This window comes from Amia ocellicauda, unplaced genomic scaffold, assembly GCF_036373705.1.
Source record: "Amia ocellicauda isolate fAmiCal2 unplaced genomic scaffold, fAmiCal2.hap1 HAP1_SCAFFOLD_41, whole genome shotgun sequence".
Taxonomy (NCBI): Eukaryota; Metazoa; Chordata; class Actinopteri; order Amiiformes; family Amiidae; genus Amia; species Amia ocellicauda.
Genome location: NW_027102981.1, coordinates 205,509 through 215,000, shown reverse-complemented (window position 1 = coordinate 215,000; position 9,492 = coordinate 205,509). Strand labels below are relative to the sequence as shown.

Here is a 9,492-nt window from a genome sequence, read left to right as displayed (position 1 = left end):
GCATCATAGTGATGCAACCTCCTTTCAGTTTCATACTGCATATCAATTGAAATCCTTACTGAAATGCACACCTTCTCAAGATTGCGCTTGACTGGCGTGTCAGGCACTCAATTACAGCTGTATTATCAAGACAATGTGTTCGTTTTGTAAAATATAGTTCCGGTCTGGTGTGGCACCCCAGCTAACGCACAACGTTGCCACAACGTTTCGTGTTAGCAGGGACTGTCTGCGGCGCGCTGGTGTGTCCCGGACTTTAGAGTAGAGAGACAGTTCAACTGCAAGTATGAGCGGCAGAAACGGATATTGCCTTCCCTTTAAGTAGAGCGTCAGGGACAGCCTCCCTGGCTTACGGCCATACTAGCCTGAATACGCCCGATCTCGTCCGATCTCTGAAGCCAAGCAGGCTCGGGTCTGGTCAGTACTTGGATGGGAGACCGCCTGGGAATACCAGGTGCTGTAAGCTTCTGCACCTTTTACACACCAGAGGGCGACAAATCACGAGTTTTAACTTTGGATACACACAATTTCATAATTATTTCAGATTTTACTTCCCCAAATACACAGGCATACAATAGATCTTGTTCTCCAACGTAAACGGTCCCTAGTAACTAGGGTACATTCGTAAATAAATTGAGCATCATGGCTAGAAGTGACTAAATGTTGCCTAATCTTTCTCATCGAGAAATGACACAATTACAGCAACACAAAAAGGAACTCCACCGGACAAAGTTCAGTGCTCACAAGGAGTCTCATTCAACACACACGGTTCCATTCCCATTCATGCAAAGCACGAAAGTGTAAAACTTTGGAACGTACTTGAGAGCAAAGATCACATTCAATCTCATTCAAGGCACGGATGTGAATGCAACGGGATGAAATTACTGAAATGATGCCTGCCCTCGAACTGTGATGATGGACTACCCGACTCGCCAATAATATTGGGTTCTGGTGTATTGAAATACAGGAGCTGCTGGATTTGTGTGTTTTCTTACCCCCTCACCATAGTTTGTCAAATGTTTAAACAACTGAACTTATATTCAAGGTTTGTTTCTCTTCATATGTTTTACTGGTTTACATTTGTCTCAGCAACCTGTTGAATGATTCTTCTGCTTTCAAAACAAAATGACAACAGGATGAATGCACACACTTGAAAATACAATACATGCAATGTTATGCATCATAGTGATGCAACCTCCTTTCAGTTTCATACTGCATGTCAATTGAAATCCTTACTGAAATGCACACCTTCTCAAGATTGCGCTTGACTGGCGTGTCAGGCACTCAATTACAGCTGTTTTATCAAGACAATGTGTTCGTTTTGTAAAATATAGTTCCGGTCTGGTGTGGCACCCCAGCTAACGCACAACGTTGCCACAACGTTGCCACAACGTGGCGTGTTAGCAGGGACTGTCTGCGGCGCGCTGGTGTGTCCCGGGCTTTAGAGTAGAGAGACAGTTCAACTGTAAGTATGAACGGCAGAAACGGATATTGCCTTCCCTTTAAGTAGAGCGTCAGGGACAGCTTTCCTGGCTTACGGCCATACTAGCCTGAATACGCCCGATCTCGACCGATCTCGGAAGCCAGGCAGGCTCGGGCCTGGTCAGTACTTGGATGGGAGACCACCTGGGAATACCAGGTGCTGTAAGCTTTTGCACCTTTTACACACCAGAGGGCGACAAATCACGAGTCTTAACTTTGGATACACACAATTTCATCATTATTTCAGATTTTACTTCCCCAAATACACAGGCATACAATAGATCTTGTTCTCCAACGTAAACGGTCCCTAGTAACTAGGGTACATTCGTAAGTTAATTGAGCATCATGGCTAGAAGTGACTCAATGTTGCCTAATCTTTCTCATCAAGAAATGACACAATTACAGCAACACAAAAAGGAACTCCACCGCACAAAGTTCAGTGCTCACAAGGAGACTCATTCAACACACACGGTTCCATTCCCATTCATGCAAAGCACGAAAGTGTAAAACTTGGGAACATACTTGAGAGCAAAGATCACATTCAATCTCATTCAAGGCACGGATGTGAATGCAACGGGATGAAATTACTGAAATGATGCCTGCCCTCGAACTGTGATGATGGACTACCCGACTCGCCAATAATATTGGGTTCTGGTGTATTGAAATACAGGAGCTGCTGGATTTGTGTGTTTTCTTACTCCCTCACCATAGTTTGTCAAATGTTTAAACAACTGAACTTATATTCAAGGTTTGTTTCTCTTCATATATTTTACTGGTTTACATTTGTCTCAGCAACCTGTTGAATGATTCTTCTGCTTTCAAAACAAAATGACAACAGGATGAATGCACACACTTGAAAATACAATACATGCAATGTTATGCATCATAGTGATGCAACCTCCTTTCAGTTTCATACTGCATGTCAATTGAAATCCTTACTGAAATGCACACCTTCTCAAGATTGCGCTTGACTGGCGTGTCAGGCACTCAATTACAGCTGTTTTATCAAGACAATGTGTTCGTTTTGTAAAATATAGTTCCGGTCTGCAGTGGCACCCCAGCTAACGCACAACGTTGCCACAACGTGGCGTGTTGGCAGGGACTGTCTGCGGCGCGCTGGTGTGGCCCGGGCTTTAGAGTAGAGAGACAGTTCAACTGTAAGTATGAACGGCAGAAACGGATATTGCCTTCCCTTTAAGTAGAGCGTCAGGGACAGCCTCCCTGGCTTACGGCCATACTAGCCTGAATACGCCCGATCTCGTCCGATCTTGGAAGCCAAGCAGGCTCAGGCCTGGTCGGTACTTGGATGGTTGACCGCCTGAGAATACCAGGTGCTGTAAGCTTTTGCACCTTTTACACACCAGAGGGCGACAAATCACGAGTTTTAACTTTGGATACACGCAATTTCATCATTATTTCAGATTTTACTTCCCCAAATACACAGGCATACAATAGATCTTCTTCTCCAACGTAAACGGTCCCTAGTAACTAGGGTACATTCGTCAATAAATTGAGCATCATGGCTAGAAGTGACTAAATGTTGCCTAATCTTTCTCATCAAGAAATGACACAATTACAGCAACACAAAAAGGAACTCCACCGGACAAAGTTCAGTGCTCACAAGGAGCATCATTCAACACACACGGTTCCATTCCCATTCATGCAAAGCACGAAAGTGTAAAACTTGGGAACATACTTGAGAGCAAAGATCACATTCAATCTCATTCAAGGCACGGATGTGAATGCAACGGGATGAAATTACTGAAATGATGCCTGCCCTCGAACTGTGATGATGGACTACCCGACTTGCCAATAATATTGGGTTCTGGTGTATTGAAATACAGGAGCTGCTGGATTTGTGTGTTTTCTTACCCCCTCACCATAGTTTGTCAAATGTTTAAACAACTGAACTTATATTCAAGGTTTGTTTCTCTTCATATGTTTTACTGGTTTACATTTGTCTCAGCAACCTGTTGAATGATTCTTCTGCTTTCAAAACAAAATGACAACAGGATGAATGCACACACTTGAAAATACAATACATGCAATGTTATGCATCATAGTGATGCAACCTCCCTTCAGTTTCATACTGCATGTCAATTGAAATCCTTACTGAAATGCACACCTTCTCAAGATTGCGCTTGACTGGCGTGTCAGGCACTCAATTACAGCTGTTTTATCAAGACAATGTGTTCGTTTTGTAAAATATAGTTCCGGTCTGGTGTGGCACCCCAGCTAACGCACAACGTTGCCACAACGTGGCGTGTTAGCAGGGACTGTCTGCGGCGCGCTGGTGTGTCCCGGACTTTAGAGTAGAGAGACAGTTCAACTGTAAGTATGAACGGCAGAAACGGATATTGCCTTCCCTTTAAGTAGAGCGTCGTGGACAGCCTACCTGGCTTACGGCCATACTAGCCTGAATACGCCCGATCTCGTCCGATCTCGGAAGCCAAGCAGGCTCGGGCCTGGTCAGTACTTGGATGGGAGACCGCCTGGGAATACCAGGTGCTGTAAGCTTTTGCACCTTTTACACACCAGAGGGCGACAAATCACGAGTTTTAACTTTGGATACACACAATTTCATCGTTATTTCAGATTTTACTTCCCCAAATACACAGGCATACAATAGATCTTGTTCTCCAACGTAAACGGTCCCTAGTAACTAGGGTACATTCGTAACTAAATTGAGCATCATGGCTAGAAGTGACTAAATGTTGCCTAATCTTTCTCATCAAGAAATGACACAATTACAGCAACACAAAAAGGAACTCCACCGGACAAAGTTCAGTGCTCACAAGGAGCCTCATTCAACACACACGGTTCCATTCCCATTCATGCAAAGCACGAAAGTGTAAAACTTGGGAACATACTTGAGAGCAAAGATCACATTCAATCTCATTCAAGGCACGGATGTGAATGCAACGGGATGAAATTACTGAAATGATGCCTGCCCTCGAACTGTGATGATGGACTACCCGACTCGCCAATAATATTGGCTTCTGGTGTATTGAAATACAGGAGCTGCTGGATTTGTGTCATTTCTTACCCCCTCACCATAGTTTGTCAAATGTTTAAACAACTGAACTTATATTCAAGGTTTGTTTCTCTTCATATGTTTTACTGGTTTACATTTGTCTCAGCAACCTGTTGAATGATTCTTCTGCTTTCAAAACAAAATGACAACAGGATGAATGCACACACTTGAAAATACAATACATGCAATGTTATGCATCATAGTGATGCAACCTCCTTTCATTTTCATACTGCATGTCAATTGAAATCCTTACTGAAATGCACACCTTCTCAAGATTGCGCTTGACTGGCGTGTCAGGCACTCAATTACAGCTGTTTTATCAAGACAATGTGTTTTTTTTTGTAAAATATAGTTCCGGTCTGGTGTGGCACCCCAGCTAACGCACAACGTTGCCACAACGTGGCGTGTTAGCAGGGACTGTCTGCGGCGCGCTGGTGTGTCCCCGGCATGAGTGTAGAGAGACAGTTCAACTGTAAGTATGAGCGGCAGAAACGGATATTGCCTTCCCTTTAAGTAGAGCGTCAGGGACAGCCTCCCTGGCTTACTGCCATACTAGCCTGAATACGCCCGATCTCGTCCGATCTCGGAAGCTATGCAGGCTCGGGCCTGGTCAGTACTTGGATGGGAGACCGCCTGGGAATACCAGGTGCTGTAAGCTTTTGCATCTTTTACACACCAGAGGGCGACAAATCACGAGTTTTAACTTTGGATACACGCAATTTCATCATTATTTCAGATTTGACTTCCCCAAATACACAGGCATACAATAGATCTTGTTCTCCAACGTAAACGGTCCCTAGTAACTAGGGTACATTCGTAAATACATTGAGCATCATGGCTAGAAGTGACTAAATGTTGCCTAATCTTTCTCATCGAGAAATGACACAATTACAGCAACACAAAAAGGAACTCCACCGGACAAAGTTCAGTGCTCACAAGGAGCCTCATTCAAAACACACGGTTCCATTCCCATTCATGCAAAGCACGAAAGTGTAAAACTTGGGAACATACTTGAGAGCAAAGATCACATTCAATCTCATTCAAGGCACGGATGTGAATGCAACGGGATGAAATTACTGAAATGATGCCTGCCCTCGAACTGTGATGATGGACTACCCGACTCGCCAATAATATTGGGTTCTGGTGTATTGAAATACAGGAGCTGCTGGATTTGTGTGTTTTCTTACCCCCTCACCATAGTTTGTCAAATGTTTAAACAACTGAACTTATATTCAAGGTTTGTTTCTCTTCATATGTTTTACTGGTTTACATTTGTCTCAGCAACCTGTTGAATGATTCTTCTGCTTTCAAAACAAAATGACAACAGGATGAATGCACACACTTGAAAATACAATACATGCAATGTTATGCATCATAGTGATGCAACCTCCTTTCAGTTTCATACTGCATGTCAATTGAAATCCTTACTGAAATGCACACCTTCTCAAGATTGCGCTTGACTGGCGTGTCAGGCACTCAATTACAGCTGTTTTATCAAGACAATGTGTTCGTTTTGTAATATATAGTTCCGGTCTGGTGTGGCACCCCAGCTAACGCACAACGTTGCCACAACGCTGCCACAACGTGGCGTGTTAGCAGGGACTGTCTGCGGCGCGCTGGTGTGTCCCGGGCTTTAGAGTAGAGAGACAGTTCAACTGTAAGTATGAACGGCAGAAACGGATATTGCCTTCCCTTTAAGTAGAGCGTCAGGGACAACCTCCCTGGCTTACGGAAAATACTAGCCTGAATACGCCCGATCTCGTCCGATCTCTGAAGCCAAGCAGGCTCGGGCCTGGTCAGTACTTGGATGGGAGACCGCCTGGGAATAGCAGGTGCTGTAAGCTTTTGCATCTTTTACACACCAGAGGGCGACAAATCACGAGTTTTAACTTTGGATACACGCAATTTCATCATTATTTCAGATTTGACTTCCCCAAATACACAGGCATACAATAGATCTTGTTCTCCAACGTAAACGGTCCCTAGTAACTAGGGTACATTCGTAAATAAATTGAGCATCATGGCTAGAAGTGACTAAATGTTGCCTAATCTTTCTCATCGAGAAATGACACAATTACAGCAACACAAAAAGGAACTCCACCGGACAAAGTTCAGTGCTCACAAGGAGCCTCATTCAACACACACGGTTCCATTCCCATTCATGCAAAGCACGAAAGTGTAAAACTTGGGAACATACTTGAGAGCAAAGATCACATTCAATCTCATTCAAGGCACGGATGTGAATGCAACGGGATGAAATTACTGAAATGATGCCTGCCCTCGAACTGTGATGTTGGACTACCCGACTCGCCAATAATATTGGGTTCTGGTGTATTGAAATACAGGAGCAGCTGGATTTGTGTGTTTTCTTACCCCCTCACCATAGTTTGTCAAATGTTTAAACAACTGAACTTATATTCAAGGTTTGTTTCTCTTCATATGTTTTACTGGTTTACATTTGTCTCAGCAACCTGTTGAATGATTCTTCTGCTTTCAAAACAAAATGACAACAGGATGAATGCACACACTTGAAAATACAATACATGCAATGTTATGCATCATAGTGATGCAACCTCCTTTCAGTTTCATACTGCATGTCAATTGAAATCCTTACTGAAATGCACACCTTCTCAAGATTGCGCTTGACTGGCGTGTCAGGCACTCAATTACAGCTGTATTATCAAGACAATGTGTTCGTTTTGTAATATATAGTTCCGGTCTGGTGTGGCACCCCAGCTAACGCACAACGTTGCCACAACGTTTCGTGTTAGCAGGGACTGTCTGCGGTGCGCTGGTGTGTCCCGGACTTTAGAGTAGAGAGACAGTTCAACTGCAAGTATGAGCGGCAGAAACGGATATTGCCTTCCCTTTAAGTAGAGCGTCAGGGACAGCCTCCCTGGCTTACGGCCATGCTAGCCTGAATACGCCCGATCTCGTCCGATCTCGGAAGCTAAGCAGGCTTGGGCCTCGTCAGTACTTGGATGGGAGACCGCCTGGGAATACCAGTTGCTGTAAGCTTTTGCACCTTTTACAAACCAGAGGGCGACAAATCACGAGTTTTAACTTTGGATACACGCAATTTCATCATTATTTCAGATTTTACATCCCCAAGTACACAGGCATACAATAGATCTTGTTCTCCAACGTAAACGGTCCCTAGTAACTAGGGTACATTCGTCAATAAATTGAGCATCATGGCTAGAAGTGACTAAATGTTGCCTAATCTTTCTCATCAAGAAATGACACAATTACAGCAACAAAAAAGGAACTCCACCGGACAAAGTTCAGTGCTCACAAGGAGCATCATTCAACACACACGGTTCCATTCCCATTCATGCAAAGCACGAAAGTGTAAAACTTGGGAACGTACTTGAGAGTAATGATAACATTCAATCTCATTCAAGGCACGGATGTGAATGCAACGGGATGAAATTACTGAAATGATGCCTGCCCTCGAACTGTGATGATGGACTACCCGACTCGCCAATAATATTGGGTTCTGGTGTATTGAAATACAGGAGCTGCTGGATTTGTGTGTTTTCTTACCCCCTCACCATAGTTTGTCAAATGTTTAAACAACTGAACTTATATTCAAGGTTTGTTTCTCTTCATATGTTTTACTGGTTTACATTTGTCTCAGCAACCTGTTGAATGATTCTTCTGCTTTCAAAACAAAATGACAACAGGATGAATGCACACACTTGAAAATACAATACATGCAATGTTATGCATCATAGTGATGCAACCTCCTTTCAGTTTCATACTGCATGTCAATTGAAATCCTTACTGAAATGCACACCTTCTCAAGATTGCGCTTGACTGGCGTGTCAGGCACTCAATTACAGCTGTATTATCAAGACAATGTGTTCGTTTTGTAATATATAGTTCCGGTCTGGTGTGGCACCCCAGCTAACGCACAACGTTGCCACAACGTTTCGTGTTAGCAGGGACTGTCTGCGGCGCGCTGGTGTGTCCCGGACTTTAGAGTAGAGAGACAGTTCAACTGCAAGTATGAGCGGCAGAAACGGATATTGCCTTCCCTTTAAGTAGAGCGTCAGGGACAGCCTCCCTGGCTTACGGCCATACTAGCCTGAATACGCCTGATCTCGTCCGATCTCGGAAGCTAAGCAGGCTCGGGCCTGGTCAGTACTTGGATGTGAGACCGCCTGGGAATACCAGGTGCTGTAAGCTTTTGCATCTTTTACACACCAGAGGGCGACAAATCACGAGTTTTAACTTTGGATACACGCAATTTCATCATTATTTCAGATTTGACTTCCCCAAATACACAGGCATACAATAGATCTTGTTCTCCAACGTAAACGGTCCCTAGTAACTAGGGTACATTCGTAAATAAATTGAGCATCATGGCTAGAAGTGACTAAATGTTGCCTAATCTTTCTCATCGAGAAATGACACAATTACAGCAACAAAAAAGGAACTCCACCGGACAAAGTTCAGTGCTCACAAGGAGCATCATTCAACACACACGGTTCCATTCCCATTCATGCAAAGCACGAAAGTGTAAAACTTGGGAACGTACTTGAGAGTAATGATAACATTCAATCTCATTCAAGGCACGGATGTGAATGCAACGGGATGAAATTACTGAAATGATGCCTGCCCTCGAACTGTGATGATGGACTACCCGACTCGCCAATAATATTGGGTTCTGGTGTATTGAAATACAGGAGCTGCTGGATTTGTGTGTTTTCTTACCCCCTCACCATAGTTTGTCAAATGTTTAAACAACTGAACTTATATTCAAGGTTTGTTTCTCTTCATATGTTTTACTGGTTTACATTTGTCTCAGCAACCTGTTGAATGATTCTTCTGCTTTCAAAACAAAATGACAACAGGATGAATGCACACACTTGAAAATACAATACATGCAATGTTATGCATCATAGTGATGCAACCTCCTTTCAGTTTCATACTGCATGTCAATTGAAATCCTTACTGAAATGCACACCTTCTCA

The 9,492-nt window shown here is 43.5% G+C and overlaps 7 non-coding genes and 1 pseudogene across 7 annotated transcripts; all 8 read left to right on the top strand.

The window, feature by feature from the left end:
• Window positions 1-344: 344 nt before the first annotated feature.
• LOC136735360 (5S ribosomal RNA) lies at window positions 345-463 on the top strand. The gene has a single exon (XR_010810972.1). It is a non-coding gene; the product is annotated as a 5S ribosomal RNA (ribosomal RNA).
• Window positions 464-1,529: 1,066 nt separating this feature from the next.
• Window positions 1,530-1,648, top strand: LOC136735370 (5S ribosomal RNA). The gene has a single exon (XR_010810981.1). It is a non-coding gene; the product is annotated as a 5S ribosomal RNA (ribosomal RNA).
• A 1,055-nt stretch (window positions 1,649-2,703) lies between these two features.
• Window positions 2,704-2,822, top strand: LOC136735361 (5S ribosomal RNA). The gene has a single exon (XR_010810973.1). It is a non-coding gene; the product is annotated as a 5S ribosomal RNA (ribosomal RNA).
• Window positions 2,823-3,877: 1,055 nt separating this feature from the next.
• On the top strand, window positions 3,878-3,996 carry LOC136735812 (5S ribosomal RNA). Its single transcript, XR_010811339.1, has one exon. It is a non-coding gene; the product is annotated as a 5S ribosomal RNA (ribosomal RNA).
• A 1,056-nt stretch (window positions 3,997-5,052) lies between these two features.
• On the top strand, window positions 5,053-5,171 carry LOC136735300 (5S ribosomal RNA). The gene has a single exon (XR_010810918.1). It is a non-coding gene; the product is annotated as a 5S ribosomal RNA (ribosomal RNA).
• A 1,066-nt stretch (window positions 5,172-6,237) lies between these two features.
• On the top strand, window positions 6,238-6,357 carry LOC136735505 (uncharacterized; annotated as a pseudogene).
• A 1,055-nt stretch (window positions 6,358-7,412) lies between these two features.
• Window positions 7,413-7,531, top strand: LOC136735411 (5S ribosomal RNA). The gene has a single exon (XR_010811020.1). It is a non-coding gene; the product is annotated as a 5S ribosomal RNA (ribosomal RNA).
• A 1,054-nt stretch (window positions 7,532-8,585) lies between these two features.
• Window positions 8,586-8,704, top strand: LOC136735301 (5S ribosomal RNA). The gene has a single exon (XR_010810919.1). It is a non-coding gene; the product is annotated as a 5S ribosomal RNA (ribosomal RNA).
• The last annotated feature ends 788 nt before the right edge of the window (window positions 8,705-9,492 follow it).